At 43.6% G+C, this 19,239-nt stretch overlaps 1 long non-coding RNA gene across 1 annotated transcript in view; it reads right to left on the reverse strand.

Annotated features, from left to right (window-relative positions):
* Positions 1-17,537, reverse strand: part of LOC141052574 (uncharacterized) — an 81,501-nt gene extending 63,964 nt beyond the window's left edge. The window contains exons 1-2 of the long non-coding RNA XR_012220843.1: positions 17,486-17,537; positions 10,846-10,951 (exon numbers count right to left, since the gene is read on the reverse strand). This is a non-coding gene — a long non-coding RNA (uncharacterized lncRNA). The remainder of the gene's footprint in view (positions 1-10,845; positions 10,952-17,485) is intronic.
* Between the last annotated feature and the right edge of the window lie 1,702 nt (positions 17,538-19,239).

A 19,239-nucleotide genomic window follows, 5' to 3' on the forward strand; every position in this document is an offset into this window, starting at 1 on the left:
CCCTGTATGTTTTTCTATATTGGCAAAACAATACGGCCACTTTTTGTGGTTATGAGATTATGAAACCATTTTAATTCTATCCGTTCGGGAAAAGTGGTGCCACAATTGACTACACATATGACAGGTCATCATGGGGGAATCCAGAGGCATTACGCTTTGCGGGGTTGGAGTGGGTTGTCTTACCTGATCAGGGAGGTGATTTCCATTAGCTTCTTCTCAGAAGGGAGGCGAGATGGTTTATGCACACTAGAGCGCTGGAAGCAACAGGTTTCAACTATAAAATTGATATGTCGGTATTCTTATAATTGCTTCTTTTTTTTTTTGTCTGCAGTAGTGTGTTATTCTCTGTTTTTTGATCATTTTAATTGATTTTACCTGGTCTCATATTATGTTACACCTTTCCCAGGTGGGTGGGATTGATTTGATCACATTATGGTAAGGAGGGAAAGGGGGAGGTATTTTGTCCTGTTGCAGGTATATACCTTGTCACTTCCTTTCTCCCATAGGACCCGTAGAAGTGCATTTGCATGAAACGATCGTCATCCTGCTCATTCCGCATGAAACTCTCCTGTCTTGTTTGTTTTAAACTGCCTCAATAAAGTGGATTTTTAACCCCTTCACCCCCAAGGGTGGTTTGCACGTTCATGACCGGGCCAATTTTTACAATTCTGACCACTGTACCTTTATGAGGTCATAACTCTGGAACGCTTCTATGGATCCCAGTGATTCTGACACTGTTTTCTCGTGACATATTGTACTTCATGATAGTGGTAAAATTTCATTCAAATAACTTGCGTTTATTTGTGAAAAAAATGGAAATTTGGCAAAAATTTTGAAAATTTCGCAATTTTCCAACTATGAATTTTTATGCCCTTAAATCACAGAGATACGGCACACAAAAAACTTGATAACTAACATTTCCCACATGTTTACTTTACATCAGCACAATTTTGGAACCAAAATTTTTTTTTGTTAGGAAGTTATAAGGGTTAAAAGTTGACCAGCGATTTCTCATTTTTACAACACCATTTTATTTTTAGGACCACATCACATTTGAAGCCACTTTGAGGGGTCTATATGATAAAAAATACCCAAATGTGACACAATTCTAAAAACTGCACCCCTTAAGGTGCTCAAAACCACATTCAAGAAGTTTATTAACCCTTTAGGTGCGTCACAGGAATTTTTTTGAATATTTAAAAAAAAATGAACATCTAACTTTTTTTCACAAAAAAAATTCTTCAGGTTCATTTTTTTTTATTTTACCAAGGATAACAGGAGAAATTGGACTGCAAAAGTTATTGTGCAATTTGTCCTGAGTATGCTGATACCCCATATGTGGGGGTAAACCACTATTTGGGCGCATGGCAGAGCTCGGAAGGGAAGAAGCGCCGTTTGACTTTTTCAATGCAAAATTGGCTGGAATTCAGATCGGACGCCATGTCACGTTTGGAGAGTCCCTGATGTACCTAAACAGTGGAAACCCCCTACAAGTGACCTCATTTTGGAAACTAGACCCCCAAGGAACTTATCTAGATATGTGGTGAGAACTTTGAACCCACAAGGGCTTTACAGAAGTTTATAACGTACAGCGGTACAATTAAAAAATCATATTTTTTCCACAAAAATGATCTTTTCACCCCAATTTTTATTTTCCCAAGGGTAACAAGACCCTGAAAGTTATTGTGCAATTTGTCCTGAGTATGCTGATACCCCACATGTGGGGGTAAACCACTATTTGGGCGCATGGCAGAGCTCGGAAGGGAAGCAGCGCCATTTGACGTTTTTGGCTGGAATTGAGATCGGACATCATGTCGCGATTGGAAAACCCCTGATGTACCAAAACAGTGGAAACCCCCCACAAATGACACCATTTTGGAAACTAGACCCCCTAAGGAACTTATCTAGATGTGTGGTGAGAACTTTGAACCCCCAAGGGCTTCACAGAAGTTTATAACATAAAGCCGTACAATTAAAAAATCATATTTTTTCCACAAAAATGATCTTTTCACCCTCAATTCTTATTTTTCCAAGGGTGACAGCACCCCAAAAGTTATTGTGCAATTTGTCCTGAGTACGCTGATACCCCACATGTGGGTGTAAACCACTATTTGGGCGCATGGCAGAGCTCGGAAGGGAAGCAGCGCCATTTGACGTTTTTGGCTGGAATTGAGATCGGACACCATGTCGCGATTGGAAAACCCCTGATGTACCTAAACAGTGGAAACCCCCCACAAATGACACCATTTTGGAAACTAGACCCCCTAAGGAACTTATCTAGATGTGTGGTGAGAACTTTGAACCCCCAAGGGCTTCACAGAAGTTTATAACATAAAGCCGTACAATTAAAAAATCATATTTTTTCCACAAAAATGATCTTTTCACCCTCAATTCTTATTTTTCCAAGGGTAACAGCACCCTAAAAGTTATTGTGCAATTTGTCCTGAGTACGCTGATACCCCACATGTGGGTGTAAACCACTATTTGGGAGCATGGCAGAGCTCGGAAGGGAAGCAGCGCCATTTGACGTTTTTGGCTGGAATTGAGATCGGACACCATGTCGCGATTGGAAAACCCCTGATGTACCTAAACAGTGGAAACCCCCCCACAAATGACACCATTTTGTAAACTAGACCCCCCAAGGAACTTATCTAGATGTGTGGTGAGCACTTTGAACCCCCCAGTGCTTCACAAAAATTTATAACGCCCGGGCGTGAAAATAAAAAATTCGTATTTTTTCCACAAACATGATCTTTTAGTCACCATTTTTTTTATTTTCCCAAGGGTAACAGGAGAAATTGGACCCCAAAAGTTGTTGTCCAATTTGTCCTGAGTATGCTGATACCCCATATGTGGGAGAAAACTACTGTATGGGCACACGTCGGGGATCGGAAGGGAAGTAGTGACGTTTTGGAATGCAGACATTGATGGAATGGTCTGCGGGTGTCATGTTGCCTTTGGAGAGCCCCTAATGTACCTAAACAGTGGAAAACCCCCACAAATTACCCCATTTTGAAAATTAGACCCCCTAAAGAACTTATCTAGATGTGAGGTGAGCACTTTGAACCCCCAAGGGCTTCACAGAAGTTTATAATGCCAGGGCATGAAAATAAAAAAATCGTATTTTATCCACAAACATGATCAATTATTCCCCAATTTTTTTATTTTCCCAAGGGTAACAGGAGAAATTGAACCCCAAAAGTTGTTGTCCAATTTGTCCTGAGTAAGCTGACACCCCATATGTGGGAGAAAACTACTGTATGGACACACGTCAGAGCTCGGAAGGGAAGTAGTGACGTTTTGGAATGCAGACTTTGATGGAATGGTCTGCGGGTGTCATGTTGCCTTTGGAGAGCCCCTAATGTACCTAAACAGTGGAAACACCCACAAATGACCCCATTTTGGAAACGAGAACCCCTAAGGAACTTATCTAGATGTGTGGTGAGCACTTTGAACCCCCAAGGGCTTCACAGAAGTTTATAATGCCCAGGCATAAAAATAAAAAAATCGTATTTTTTCCACAAACATGATCAATTAGTCCCCAATTTTTTCATTTTCCCAAGGGTAACAGGAGAAATTGGACTGCAAAAGTTGTTGTCCAATTTGTCATGAGTACGCTGACACCCTATATGTGGAGAAAACTACTGTTTGGACACACGTCGGGGCTCGGAAGGGAAGCAGTGCCATTTTGGAATGCAGACTTTGATGGAATGGTCTGCGGGTGTCATGTGCGTTTGGAGAGCCCCTGATGTACCTAAACTATTGAAACTCCCAACAAGTGACCCCATTTTGGACACTAGACCCCCCCACGGAACTTATCTAGATGTGTGGTGAGCACTTTGAACCCCCAAGTGCTTCACAGAAGTTTATAACGCTCGGACGTGAAAATAAAAAAATCATTTTTTTCCTCAAAAATGATATTTTTGCCCCCAATTTTTTATTTTCCTTAGGGTAACAGGAGAAATTGGACCCCAAAAATTGTTTTGCAATTTGTCCTGAGTAGGCTGATACCCTACATGTGGGGGTAAAACACTGTTTGGGCGCATGTCAGAGCTTGGAAGGGAAGGAGCACCATATGACTTTTTCAACTCAGAATTGGCTGGAATTGAGATCAGACGCAATGTTGCATTTTGAGAGCCCCTGATGTGCCCAAACAGTGGAAACCCCCAATTCTAACTCCAACCCGAACCCCAACACACCCCTAACCCTAATCTCAGCCCTAACCCTAGCCTAACCCAAGCCCTAACCCTAGCCCTAACCCTAGCCCTAACCCTAGCCCTAACCCTAACCCTAGCCCTAACCCTAGCCCTAACCCTAACCCTAATGGAAAAATGGAAATAAATACATTTTTTTAATTTTATTATTTTTCCCTAACTAAGGGGGTGATAACGGGGGGTTTGATTTACTATTTATGGCGGTTTTTATTTTTGGCAGCTGTCGCACGCTAAAAGACACTTTTTATTGTAAAAATAGTTTTTGCATCACCACATATTGAGAGCTATAATTTTTCCGTATTTTGACCCGCCGAGTCATGTGAGGTCTTATTTTTTGCGGGACGAGTTGACGTTTTTATTGGTACCATTTTCGGGCACGTGACATTTTTGATCGCTTTTTATTCCGATTTTTGGGACGCAGAATGAACAAAAACCAGCGTTTCATGAATTTCTTTTGGGGGAGTGCGTTTACACCGTTCCGCGTGCGGTAAAAATGATAAAGCGGTTTTATTCTTCGGGTCAGTACGGTTACAGCGATACCTCATTTAGGTCGTTTTTTTATGTTTTGTCGGTTTTATGCAATGAAAACTATTTTAAATAAAAAATAATTATTTTTGCATCGCTTCATTCTGCGAGCTATAACTTTTTTATTTTTTCGCTGATGATGCTGTGTGGCAGCTCGTTTTTTGCGGGACAAGATGACGTTTTCAGCGGTACTATGGATATTTATATGCGTCTTTTTGATCGCGCGTTATTACACTTTTTGTTTGGCGGTATGATAATAAATCATTATTTTTTGCTTCGTTTTTTATTTTTATTTTTTAAGGGGTTCGCTAAAGGGGTTAACTAATGGGACAGTTTTATAGGGCGGGTCGTTACGGACGTGGTGATACCTAATATGTGTACTTTTATTGTTTTGGGTTTTTTTTATTTTCAAAAAATGAATTTATTGGGGAATATTTTTTTTTCTTTTTACTAATTTATTTGGCGATTTTTTTAAAATTATTTTTACACTTTTTTTTTATTTTTTTTTTACTTTATTACATAGTCCCAGGTAGGACATCACTGTCCTGTGACAGATCGCTGATCTGTCACATCACAGATCACTGTGACAGATCAGCAATCTGTCACAGGCATTGAAGAAGACTGGAGGAAAGGAGACCCCCGCAGCAGCGCTGCACATTGCGCTGCCGTGGGGGCCTCAGGGAAGCACGGAGGGAGCCCCTCCCTGCCGATGCTTCCCTTTAACTCCCGGTACACCGCGATCATGTTTGATCGCGGTGTGCAAGGGGTTAACGTGTCGGGGGCGGTCCGTGACCGCCCCTGACACATAGTGCCGGGTGTCAGCTGTGATAATCAGCTGACACCCGGCCGCGATCAGCGGCGCTCACCACGTGGGCGCCGCTGATCGCAGTAGACGTACTATCCCGTCCATGGGCATAGGGGCCCGGGTCCCATGGACGGGATAGTACGTCGGATGTCAGGAAGGGGTTAAAGGGGCAGTGAGGGCAACCCTCTTCTCTTTTTCTGTGCATGGACATTTGCTCTGTTTTTTCATTGGGTTGGCATCCGTGAGACCTGGGCAAAGAAGCCAAATAGCGGTCTGGATAACAATAAAAGGTTTTGGACATTGGTGCTGCAGCAGTGCGAATCTCTATTCCACTTGCTTTTTGGACTATATCAGCCTTAAAAAAGATTGTCTTATACAGAGCCTGGGGCAGTGCTTTCCAGCAAATGACTTGTGCAAAAGATAAAGTTGTGCAGATAATAATCTTTATATAGCGCTAACATATTCCTCAGCGCTTTACAGTTTTGCACACATTTTCATCACTGTCCCCGATGGGGCTCACAATCTAAATTCCCTATCAGTATGACTTTGGAGTGTGGGAGGAAACCCACGCAGACACAGGGAGAACATACAAACTCCTTCCAGATGTTGTCCTTGGTGGGATTTGAACCCAGGACTCGAGCGCTGCAAGGCTAACCATTGAGCCACCGTGCTGCCCTAACCAGAAGTACCAAAAGAGATTATGAGACCTTGATCCTTACCCCATCCTCTTGGGCACATTTCGGGGATATAGCACAAATAAGGACAATTGTAGAAACAATGACTCTGTGGGGAATGTTCTAGTGCACTCCTATTAAAGGGAACCTGTCATTATGCTGAGTAACCTACAGACAGTGTCAGATTGGCGCCGTTATAATGATTACATTTATACCTTGGTTGAAGAAATCCATCTTGTGATGGTTGTTTAATCTTTATTTTCAGTTTTGAGTTAACCCCATAGTGACAGAGCCATTTTACAGCTAAATGACCAGGCCAAGTTTTACAATTCTGACCACTGTCACTTTATGAGGTTATAACTCTGGAACGCTTTAACGAATCCTGCTGATTCTGAATTTGTTTTTTCATGACATATTGTACTTCATGAAAGTGGTAAAATTTCTTCAATATGTCTTGTGTTTATTTATGAAAAAAATGGAAATATGGCGAAAATTTTGAAAATTTTGCAATTTTAAAACTTTAAATGTTTATGCCCTTAAATCAGAGAGATGTGTCACATAAATTTCTTAATAAATAATATTTCCCACATGTCTACTTTACATCAGCACAATTTTGGAAACAAATTTTTTTTTTGCTAGGAAGTTATAAGGGTTAAAAGTTGACAAGCGATTTCTCATTTTTACAACAAAATTTACAAAACCATTTTTTTAGGGACCACATCATATTTAAAGTCATTTTGAAGGGTGTACATGACAGAAAATACCCAAAAGTGACACCATTCTAAAAACTAGACCCCTCAAGGTGCTCATAACCACATTCAAGAAGTTTATTAACCCTTTACGTGCTTCACAACTAATGCAATGTGGAAGGAAAAAATTAACACTTTTAACAATTTTTTTTATTTTCATAAGTGGTAAAAGAGAAAATAAACCACAAAATTTGTTGTGCAATTTCTCCTGAATATGCCAATACCCTATATGTGGGGGTAAACCACTTTTTCAGCGCACGGCAGAGCTCGCAAGGGAAGGAGCGCCGTTTGACTTTTCAACGCAGAATTGGCTGCAATTGAGATCAGATGCCATGTTGCGTTTGGAGAGCCCCTAATGTTCCTAAACAGTGGAAATCCCCAACAAGTGACTGCATTTTGGAAACTAGACCCCTTAAGGAACTTATCTAGATGTGTCGTGAGCACTTTGAACCTTCAAGTGCTTCACAGAAGTTTATAACGTAGAGCCGTGAAAATAAAAAATCATTTTTTTTCCACAAAAATGATATTTTCACCCCAAAATTTTTATTTTGACAAGGGTATCAGGAGAAATCATACCCTCACAGTTGTTGTGCGATTTGTCCTGAGTACACTGATACCCCATATGTGGGGGTAAACCACTGTTTGGGCGCGCGGCAGAGCTCGGAAGGGAAGGCGTACCATTTGACTTTTTCAATGCAGAATTGGCTGTAATTGAGATTGGACGCCATGTCACTTTTGGAGAGCCCCTAATGTGCCTAAACAGTGAAAAAAACCCACAAGTGACACCATTTTGGAAACTAGACCCCTGAAGGAGCTTATCTAGATATGTGGTGAGCACTTTGAACCCCCAAGTGCTTCACAGAAGTTTATAACGCAGAGCAGTGAAAATAAAAAAATTTTTTTTCCTCAAAATTGATTTTTTAGCTGATCTAGATGTGTGGTGGGCTCTTTGAACCCGCAAGTGCTTCACAGAAGTTTGTAACGCAGAGCCGTGAAAATAAAGTATTTTTCTTTCCACAAACATGATTTTTTTTTTAGCCCCCAATTTTTTTATTTTCCCAAGGGTAACAAGAGAAATTAGACCCCCAAAGTTGGTAAATAGTGGAAACCCCTCAATTCTTGCTCCAACCCAAACCCCAACACACCCCTAACCCTAATCCCAATGCTAACCCTAATCCCAACCCTAATCCCTAATCCTATTTCTAACCCTGATCCTAATTCACCCTAACCCTAATTCCAACCCTAGCCCTAACCCTAATTCCAACCCTAACCCTAATTCTAGCCCTAATTCTAATTCCAACCCTAACCCTAATTCTAACCCTAACCCTAACCCTAGCTCTAACCCTACCCCTAACTCTAGCCCAAACCCTAGCCCTAACACTAGCCCTAATGTAAAAATGAAAAAATATATATTTTCTTTATTTCATTATGTTTGCCTATCTAAGGGAGTGATAAACGGGAGGGCTATTTACTATTTTTTTTATTTTGATCACTATGATAGTTTATCATAGTGATCAAAATGAATGAATGGAATCTGCCGGCCGGAGCCTGCAGATTCCCGATGGGCGCACTGTGCATGCGCCCGCCATTTTCTCTGGATCCAAGATGCCCACCTGAGGAAGCCACAGGGACCCAGGACCACCGGAGGGGACAGAGGACCACCGGGAGGTACAGGGGGGATCGTGGACTTTATATCTCTCTCCTCTGATGTGCGATCACATCAGAGGAAAGAGAAATTAAATGCAAAATCGCGGCTTTTTTTGCGGTCGCAGTGATAGGGTTAATAACGGCAATCGCAAAAGCGGGGTCAGTAAAAACCGACCCGATTCATGTTCTCTGGGGTCTCGGCTACCAACGGCAGCCGAGACCCGAGAGAAAATCCAACATTGGGGGGTGCTATTTACTTTCTCCACAGAATAGTGAATTAATGGCGCTGTGGTTTAAGTACCCATAATTACCGCCGTTAAAAGGCGTATCATCGGTCGTTAAGGGGATAATGTTAATCTTGTGCTCTGTGGCAGGGCTGGGGGGGTCATCATGTGGTGCTCTGCTGAGGTTTTCATCTATATGGCTTCTGACAGGTCACTAATCCCTCAGTGAGTAGGAATAAGTATAATAAACTTGGCACTCAAACTGGATGATGAGTAAATAAAGTTTTAATGCAGACCACAATTAGCACATAACAGATGTTTCAGTTATTTAAGACCTTCCTCAGTGTACTGTAACTACTGTAACAAAAAGTAAAATAAATTCATAAGGTAAGCAAAGTATACATTGAGTGCCCTGCAGGGCCAGGGGTTACTCGATACCAGAACTTTCAGGCTCTTTTAAGAGGGAAGGTGTCACGGTGGTGATGGTGCCCCAGTCCGTGGCCCTGGGTGTCCAATAAAGAAGATGGAAGTTCAATGAGGAGAAAGATGGTGGGATAATTAATTGGGAAGAGGGGAATCGTGACGCCACCTGTGGAAAGCCGACGCTGCAATGCAGATTCACTGGGACGGTGTTAAAGCAGCGAAGATGGTGAAGCTCTCCACGGGCAGAGCTGTGTCCCAGGGCAGTTGAGCCGGTGATGGTGAATGCAGTGTATGGCAGGCGAGTTGTAAATGACACCAAGGACACAGATGGGTGCAGTTTCTGGGTTTTAATCACAAGTCTTGTGCACACGATGACCCGCTTGGTACTGTGTCCTCTGAGGGAGGGGTCCAGCAAACTCTCTGGTAGATCAGGAACACCTTTTTAAGGCTGGAGTCACACTAGCGAATAAATCGGACGAATGCAATACGATAAAAAATCGCATTGCATTCGTCCCAATGTTATTCTATGGTGCGGCTCCCATCATCCGATTTTTTTTCGGAACGTTTCCTCGGACCGAGACAATCACAGCATGCTGCGATTGTCACCGATTTTCGGATCGGACTTGCCAATGCAAGTCTATGGGTGCGATTAAAAATCGAATTACAAATGGACCACAAGTGTGAATTGCGATAAAATCACAAGACTTCTCCAGGTCAACAGGAAAGAGCATCAGGCATTGGCATTGGATGTCAATTGGATGCTTAGATGCAAATAAAATTGGTTCATAGCCAGAAATTCGGATGACAGACGGATCCCTGGACAAGAAACCTTTGTGCAATTTCATACTGTAAAAATCGGACCGATTTTTTAATCATTGTGTGTGACTCCAGCCTAAGACTCCTCCTTGTGTCTCCTCTCTAAGCCGTGTCTCTGCGCTGATCTCTCCCTTCTTTCCTGTCCTGCACCTTCAGAAGCAGTGTTCCCAGTCCAGCAGCCATGGACCTTGCCGGGCGATGTGGGTCAGGCCCCAGGGTCCTTTACTTCCACAGCTGCCTTTTTGAGGAATGCTCGTGGATTTGGCTGTCGCACTACAGTCTCCGGCTTACTAGTTGAGTCTTGTACGGTATACTCCGCTAGGCTTAGGGGCCGGCTCCCTGACTCTGGCCTGGTACTTCCTTTCCAGGATACGGGCCCCACGGTTGACTTTCACACTATCCGTGCCTCTAGGACCCCTTCCTTCTCTTAGGAGCTTTCTTCTCGATGTTTCTCGCTTCTCTGACCCTCACTCCTCTCACGTCAGTCCTGCTCTTCTGCTGTCCTGCCACCGACTGACTGGATATTCCAGAAAAATCCTTTACCTCAGGCTTAACTCCGCCACTCACTCCTCTGACTGGCTGTTCTAAAATCACTCCACTTCCTAAGCTCCTCCCCTTCTACCTACCTTTCCCACTCACCTTCCAACATCCTTTCCTAGCCAGTCTGGGATGAGGCCATCCACCCGAAGGGTACACCCAGCTGCCCTGACTAGACTAGTGTGTGTTGTATACGAGTGTTAGGAGTCCTTGGTGGTGATCCCTCCTTACCTGAGGATGGGATACCACATCTCTGGATGAGGTGCAGTACCTGTGTGGCGACCAGACCCTCAGGGGCGCCACATACCCCTCTCGTTAAACACAGCACGTCTGCGGGCTGGAATAGAGCAAAAACAAATTTTATGAGATACTTGCAAAATTTTTCTTGTAATGCAGCATTACAACAGTTTTCTTTCTTAAATTTATACCTTATAGACTTGAATTAATAAAATACCATCTCTTCAATATAAAGACGCGTATCAAACGTCAAAGATTCAACATTCAAATATAAACATTTATGTAACTCATTTGAATAAAACATTTTTCTTTCAAAGTTCAGTCCATCCCTGACCGGGGTATTTTCCTTTGGTGCGATGCGGGGGACCCATCTGTAAACCCCCAATGTAGGCCTTGGGTGGGCTACAAGGCATAGTTGATCTGTACTTTGTACCACGTTTTCGGCCATGCCAAATGGGTTTTTGTTCTGTGGCATTAACCCTTTCACGACCCATGATGCCTACGTAGGCATCATGAAAAGTCGTGCCCAAACGACCTATGACGCCTACATAGGCGACATGCTATAAATCGCCCTCCTGCGGGTCGGATGACTGGGGTCACTGAAAGGTCACCCGACCCGCACACAGAGGAAACTCGATGATTAATCCCAGGGGGCGTGGCTTAGCCCCCACATGCCTCTGATCGCTCTGATTGGCTGTTAAAAGTGAAACAGCCAATCAGAGCGATTTATAATATTTCACCAATGAAATTTGGCGAAATATTACAATCCAGCCATGGCTGATGCTGCAATAGCATCGGACATGGCTGGACACCGACACCCGACCCCCCCACACCGACTGGCGGGGCCGATCCCACCGATGGACGGCGGCGATCGGTCACCGCCGTCGTCATCTGCTCCGCCTCCCCTTCCTATTGCTCCCCCCCACCTTCCGATTCCCCCCCGGTACCTCCGATGTCCTGCTGTGGCTCCCGATGTCCCGCCATCCGGATCATGGGTGCCACCATCTTGCAAAATGATGGGCGCATGCGCAGTGCACCTGCCATTGTCCAAGATGGCGGCGCCCATGAATTTGCTGGCCGCCCATTCATTTTTCATTTTGATCACTGTGATAAACTCTCACAGTGATCAAAATGAAAAAAAGTAAACGCACCCCCCGTTTATCACCCCCATAGCAAGGCACAAGCAGTAAAATAAACAAAATATTTTTTTTTTCCATTTAGGGTTAGAATTAGGGTCAGGGTTGGAATTAGGGTTAGGGTTAGAAATAGGGATAAGGTTAGAATTAGGGTTAGGGTTAGAAATAGGGTTAGGGTTAGAAATAGGGTTAGGGTTAAAATTAGGGTTAGGGCTGGAATTAGGGTTACAATTAGGGTTAGGGGTGGGTTGGGATTAGGGTTAGGCTTGTGGTTAGGGTTAGAGTTGGGATTAGGTTTAGGGTTGTGTTGGGGGTTAGGGTTGTAGTTAGGGTTATGATTAGGGTTGGGTTAGTGGTGTGATGGGGTTAGAGTTGGAGTTGGAATTGAGGGGTTTCGACTGTTTAGGCACATCACGGGGTCTCAGAACGCGACATGGCGCCGTGATTTATTCGAGCCAATCTTGCATTCAAAAAATCATACAGTGCTCCCTCCATTCCGAGCCCCGATGTGTGCCCAAACAGTGGTTTACCCCCACATATGGGGTATCAGCATACTCAGGAAAAATTGCACAACAACTTTGGGGGTCTAATTTCTCCTGTTACCCTTGGGAAAATAAAATATTGGGGCTAAAAAAATGATTTTTGTGAAAAAAAAATGATTTTTTATTTTCACGGTTCTGCGTTATAAACTTCTGTGAAGCACTTGGGGGTTCAAAGTCCTCACCACACATCTAGATAAGTTCCTTTGGGGGGTCTAGTTTCCAAAATGGGGTCACTTGTGGGGGGTTTCCACTGTTTAGGCACATCAGGGGCTCTGCAAATGTAACATGACTCCCGCAGACCATTCCATCAAGTCGGCATTTCAAAACGTCACTATTTCGCTTCCGAGCCCCGAAGTGCGCCCAAACAGTGGTCCACCCCCACATATGGGGTATCAGCATACTCAGGACAAACTGGACAACAACTTTTGGGGTCGAATTTATCCTGATACCCTTGTGAAAATAAAAAATTGCGGGCTAAAAAATCATTTTTTGAGGAAAAAAAAAGATTTTTTATTTTCATGGTTCTGCGTTATAAACTTCTGTGAAGCACTTGGGGGTTCAAAGTGCTCACCACACATCTAGATAAGTTCCTGGGGGGGTCTAGTTTCCAAAATGGGGTCACATGTGGGGGGTTTCCACTGTTTAGGCACATCATAGGCTCTGCAAACCTAACATGACGCCTGCAGACCATTTCATCAAGTCGGTATTTCAAAACGTCACTACTTCCCAGGCAGTGGCTCCCCCCCACATATGGGGTACCAGCGAACTCAGGATAAACTGTACATCTACTTTTGGGGTTCAATTTCTCCTGTTACCATTGTGAAAATAAAAAATAGTGGGCTAAAAAAATCATTTTTAAGAAGAAAAAAAAATATTTTTATTTTCACGGCTCTCCGTTATACACTTCAGTAAAGCACCTGGGGGTTCCAAGTGCTCACTATGCATCTAGACAAGTTCCTTAGGGGGTCTAGTTTCCAAAATGCGGTCATTTGTGGGGGAGCTCCAAAGTGTAGGCAGACAGGGCCTCTCCAAACACGACATGGTGTCCGCTAACGATTGGAGCTAATTTTCCATTCAAAAAGTCAAATGGTGCACCTTCCCTTCTGAGCCCTGCCGTGCGCCCAAACAGTGGTTCCCCCCACATATGGGATACCAGCATACTCAGGACAAACTGAACAACAACTTTTGGGGTCCAATTTATCTTGTTACCCTTGTGAAAATAAAAAATAACGAGCTAAAAAAATCATTTTTGAGAAAAAAATGATTTTTTATTTTCAAGACTCTGCCTTTATAAACTTCAGTGAAGCATTTGGGGGTTCAAAGTGCTCACTAAACATCTAGATAAGCTCTTTGGGTGGTCTAGTTTCCAAAATGAGGTCACTTGTGGGGGGTTTCCACTGTTTAGGCACATCAGGGGCTCTGCAAACGCAACATGATGCCCGCAGAACATTCCATCAGTCTGCATTCCAAAATCACACTCCTTCCCTTCTGAGCTCTCCCATGCGCCCAAACAGTGGTTCCCTCCCACATATGGGGTATCGATGTACTCAGGACAAATTGCACAACAACTTTTGTCATCCAATTTCTCCTGTTAGCCTTGTGAAAATAAAAAATAGCGGGCTAAAAAATCATTTTTGAGGAAAAAATTTTTTTTTTATTTTCAAGGCTCTGCGTTTTAAACTTCTGTGAAGCACTTGGGGGTTCAAAGTGCTCACTACACATTTAGATAAGCTCCTTTGGGTGTCTAGTTTCCAAAATGGGGTCATTTGTGGGGGAGCTCCAATGTTTAGGTACACAGGGACTCTCCAAACACGACATGGTGTCCACTAACGATTGGAGCTAATTTTCCATTCAAAAAGTCAAATGGTGCTCCTTCCCTTCCGGGCGCTGCCGTGCGTCCAAACAGTGGTTTATGACCACATATAAAGCATCGGTGTACTCAGGAGAAATTGACCAACAAATTTTAAGATCCATTTTATCCTGTTGCCCATGTGAAAATGAAAAAACTGAGGCTAAAAGAAAATTTTTGTGAAAAAAAGTCCTTTTTTTCAATGGATCAATTTGTGAAGCACCTGGGGGTTCAAAGAGCTCACTATGCTTCTAGATAAGTTTGTTGAAGGGTCTAGTTTCCAAAATGGCATCACTTGTGGGGGAGCTCCAATGTTTAGGGACACAGGGACTCTCCAAACTCGACATGGCAACCGCTAAATATTCCAGCATATTTTCCATTCAAAAAGTCAACTTGTGCGCCTTCCCTTCCGGGCCCTGCCGTGCGCCCAAACAGTGGTTTATAACCACATATGAGGTATTGTTGTACTCAGGAGAAATTGCCCAACAAATTTTAGGATCCATTTTATCCTGTTACCCATGTGAAAAAGAAAATATTGATGCTAAAAAAAATTTTTGTTGGAAAAATTAAAATGTCCATTTTTTCCTTCCACATTGCTTTAGCTGCTGTGAAGCTCCTGAAGGGTTAATAATCTTCTTTAATGTAGTTTTGAGTATCTTGAGGGGTGCAGTTTTTAGAATGGTGTCACTTTTTGGCATTTTCTGCCATATACACCCCTCAAAGTGACTTCAAATGTGAGGTGGTCCCTAAAAAAAATGGTTTTGTAAATTTTGTTGTAAAAATGAGAAATCGCTGGTCAACTTTTAACCCTTATAACTTCCTAACAAAAAAAATTTTGTTTCCAAAATTGTGCTGATGTAAAGCAGACATGTGGGAAATGTTATTTATTAACTATTTTGTGTCACAAACCTCTCTGGTTTAACAGAATAAAAATTCAAAATGTAAAAAAAATTGCGAAATTTTGAAAATTTTCGCCAAATTTCCGTTTTTTAACAAATAAATGCAAAAATTATCGACCTAAATTTACCATTATCATGAAGCCCAATATGTCACGAAAAAACAACTTCAGAATCACTAGGATGCGTTGAAGCGTTCCAGAGTTATTACCTCATAAAGGGACACTGGTCAGAATTGCAAAAAATGGCCAGGTCATTAAGGTCAAAATAGGCTGGGTCATGCACTTTTCCAAAGTCCGGACAGAAAACCAAGATGGAGTACCTTAAGAAGTGCTAACTTTTTACATTAAAAGTTTTGGGTTATTCATCGTTCATAACCTCACAGTCTTTCTAAGGCTAGTTTCACACTTGCTTTTTTTTGTAGCGCGTTTTTCCCGCAAAAAAACGCATTGAAAAAACGCATACATAAGCATACAACTGCTGCGTTTTTTTCAAGCATTTTTATGAGCATGCAGGAAAAAAACGCAGCGTTTTTATGCGTTTGTATGCGTTTTTAGGGCGTTTTTACCGCGTTTGCGTTTTTTTCCAACATTTTTAGGTGGCCCCTCACACTACCCAAACCATGACTTTACTAACCCTAACCCTGACCCTAACCCTAACCCTAACCCTAACCCTAACCCTAACCGTAACCCTGACCCTAACCCTTAACAAAACCATACTTAACCCTAATCCTGACCCTAACCCTGACCCTAATCCTTAACAAAACCATACTTAACCCTAATCCTGACCCTAACCCTGACCCTAACCCTAACCCTAACCCTGACCCTAACCCTAACCCTAACCCTGACCCTAACCCTAACCCTAACCCTGACCCTAACCCTTAACCAAATCATACTTAACCCTAACCCAAACCCTAAACCCTAACTAACCCTAACCCTAACCCTAACCCTGACCCTAACCCTAACCCTAACCCTGACCCTAACCCTAACCCTAACCCTGACCCTAACCCTAACCCTAACCCTAACCCTGACCCTAACCCTAACCCTAATCCTGACCCTAACCCTAACCCTAACCCTAACCCTGACCCTAACCCTTAACCAAACCATACTTAACCCTAATCCTGACCCTAACCCTGACCCTAATCCTTAACAAAACCATACTTAACCCTAACCCTGACCCTAACCATAACCCTGACCCTAACCCTAACCCTAACCCTGACCCTAACCCTAACCCTAACCCTAACCCTGACCCTAACCCTTAACAAAACCATACTTAACCCTAATCCTGACCCTAACCCTGACCCTAACCCTTAACCAAACCATACTTAACCCTAACCCTGACCCAAAACCCAACCCTAACCCTGACCCTGACCCTAACCCTAACCCTAAACCCCCTTAACTAACCCTAACTCTAACCCAAACCCCTAAATTCCATGGTTAAAAAAAAAAAACGCATATGCAAAAAAACGCTTACATGAGCATGCCAGTGCGCACATATGCGCATCCATAGGCTATAATGGCCATTTTTAGCGCAAAACGTGCGCATATGTGCGCATGCGCTTTTTTGCAGGGCCAAAAAATGCAACATGATGCGTCTGGAAAATCCAATCGCACACCCCAAAAAAACGCAGCGCATGAAAATCGCATACATGCGCTTACAAGCGCGCAGGTATGCGCACCCATGTTAAATATAGGGGAAAAAACGCATGCGCAGGTTAGCGTTTTTTTCCAGCGCTAAAAAACGCAAATGTGAAACCAGCCTAAGAACCATAAAACAGACCTAACCAGGATAATAAAACAGACCTAACCAGGTAATACTTAATAATGACATGAACTGTTTAACTATTTACAGTCATATATTGTAGTTAAACATTTATGCTTGCTTCCTGGGTAGTCCCTGAGACTGGCCACTACCTGGCCGAGACAGTTCTTGCTGCATGACAACGCCTGCATCAGTGCCAGCCATAGTACCTTCTGCATCAGCCTCGCCTGACTCCCATGCTATATTATAATGTGCCCTTCCAGGTGTAGGGGCCACGGGGACAGGAAGGGGGCCTATCAGGGTATCCTCAGACCTGATGACTGGGTCTGCGGCAGCTACGGTATTTGGTAGCTTGTCCTGCTCTAACTTCCATCCTACTACAGCAGTCAGAGACAGATCCCCTGCACTTGTACTTTTGTCTCCTTCTGTGCAATATACCACTGCCATTACCTCACGTGCGGCCACCATTGCTACTGCTTCTTCTTCCCTTTCCTTCCTGTCTGCTCCTAACGCTTTCCAGGGGCAGGCTTTCCTATGCTCTTTATGCCTATCAAAGTAATGCAGGAGGTGGGTCTTTCCTCCTGACAGACACCTTTGAATCACATGATAGCATTGGCAGTGGGCGGGCATCATCTCTGCACTCACTCACTGGCCCCTCCCCCACAGCTAATTCCTCTCAGCTCCTGCTGGCTGTAATTTGACAAACCAACAAACCTGTGATGCAGCTATTTAACCAGCACTCAGTAACAGTGACGCAGTAAACAATGGCACAGTTAGGCAATGATTTAACAGCCCAGCATACTCATTATCACTAAATGCAAATAAACCTTCAGCATTACTATAAACTCTTTTACACAGTATAGTAAATTTCTTGCACACTTATACATTAAAGCTTCTTGCACTCAAAAGAGTTTGTGTTGGATGCGAGTGTTAGGAGTCATGGGTGGTGATCCCTCCTTACTTGAGGGTGGGATACCACACCTCTGGATGAGGTGCAGTACCTCTGTGGCGACTGGACCCTCAGGGGCGCCACATATGCATCCATGACAGACATTGTCAAGAGTTATTAATATATCAGAAAAATGAGACAGAGGGTTCATAGTAACATTATATCTGCACATATATGGAGTTCCCTCTACAGTGAATATAGAGAGAAGAAATCAAAAATAAAGGATAAAGAAACCAACCAGGAGAGAGTTAGGAGACGGTAAAACTTACCGGACTGCTCAGTGTTAGGGTGGAAAAATAAACAGGTAATGGGACTCAGTGTGCTCTATGGATACATTGTGCAGAACAAATGGATGAAGCCAGGGTTAGTATTTACTTTTATAAAGCCTGGTATAGGTTATGCCTACCCTTGGATAAGCGATGATGGAGTGATCCAGGCAGAACGCGGCATGCACTGCTGGTCCAGGGTAATGTCCATGTACCTGTAGTGCCTGTATAAGGAGACTAGAGGTGGGACATGTGTAGATATGTGCTACCAATCGTATAGTGCTCAGGCTGTAAGACCAGATGTGACGTAACCAGAAGTTACATAAGTATGCATTCCAAGGAACGGAAGGACACGTTTCACTAGAGGAATGTGTGTTCCACAGTCAGTTTATGAGTTCGAGAGAATGAAGTCCAAAGGAAGGTACCAGGAACAATGGCAACTTGTAGAGAAATTTGGGTCGCCCTCCCAGGGCCGTGGGGTACTCGGTACCGGGCCGGTATCAGTGGGATGTGTCACAGCAGCGGTGACCCAGTCCGTGGCCCTGGGTGCCCAAGTAATAGGAAGAGATGTGAATGGTGGAATGAAGTTAGATGAATAGTTCGTGACGCCACCTGTGCTGTTCGGCAAGGGAGGTGTTAAGCCGACGCTGCAAACAGATCCTCCGGGACAGATGGTGTGGTGCAGCAATGATGGTATAGCCCTCCACAGGCAGGGCTGTTGTCCCAGGGCAGTGTAGATGTGGAGACACTTAGAAGGTGTAGTGTCTGGCGCAGGGGATTTTGCAGGGCCAGGTGGACGGACGCAGGAAGAAATGGAGGACACCAGGGCATGTAGTTCCAAAGCTTTACTCACAGTCTGTAGTGCCCGCTTCTGTGCCGTATCCTCAGGGTCAGGGACTCAGTCAACCTCCAGGCAAGATGGAATGCTCCCTTCTAACACTCCACCAACTTATGTGCCTTTCCTGAACGTCTCCTCTATAGCGCCTTTA

Source organism: Dendrobates tinctorius, unplaced genomic scaffold (genome assembly GCF_039654945.1).
Source record: "Dendrobates tinctorius isolate UK_male_01 unplaced genomic scaffold, ASM3965494v1 ptg000162l, whole genome shotgun sequence".
Classification (NCBI taxonomy): Eukaryota; Metazoa; Chordata; class Amphibia; order Anura; family Dendrobatidae; genus Dendrobates; species Dendrobates tinctorius.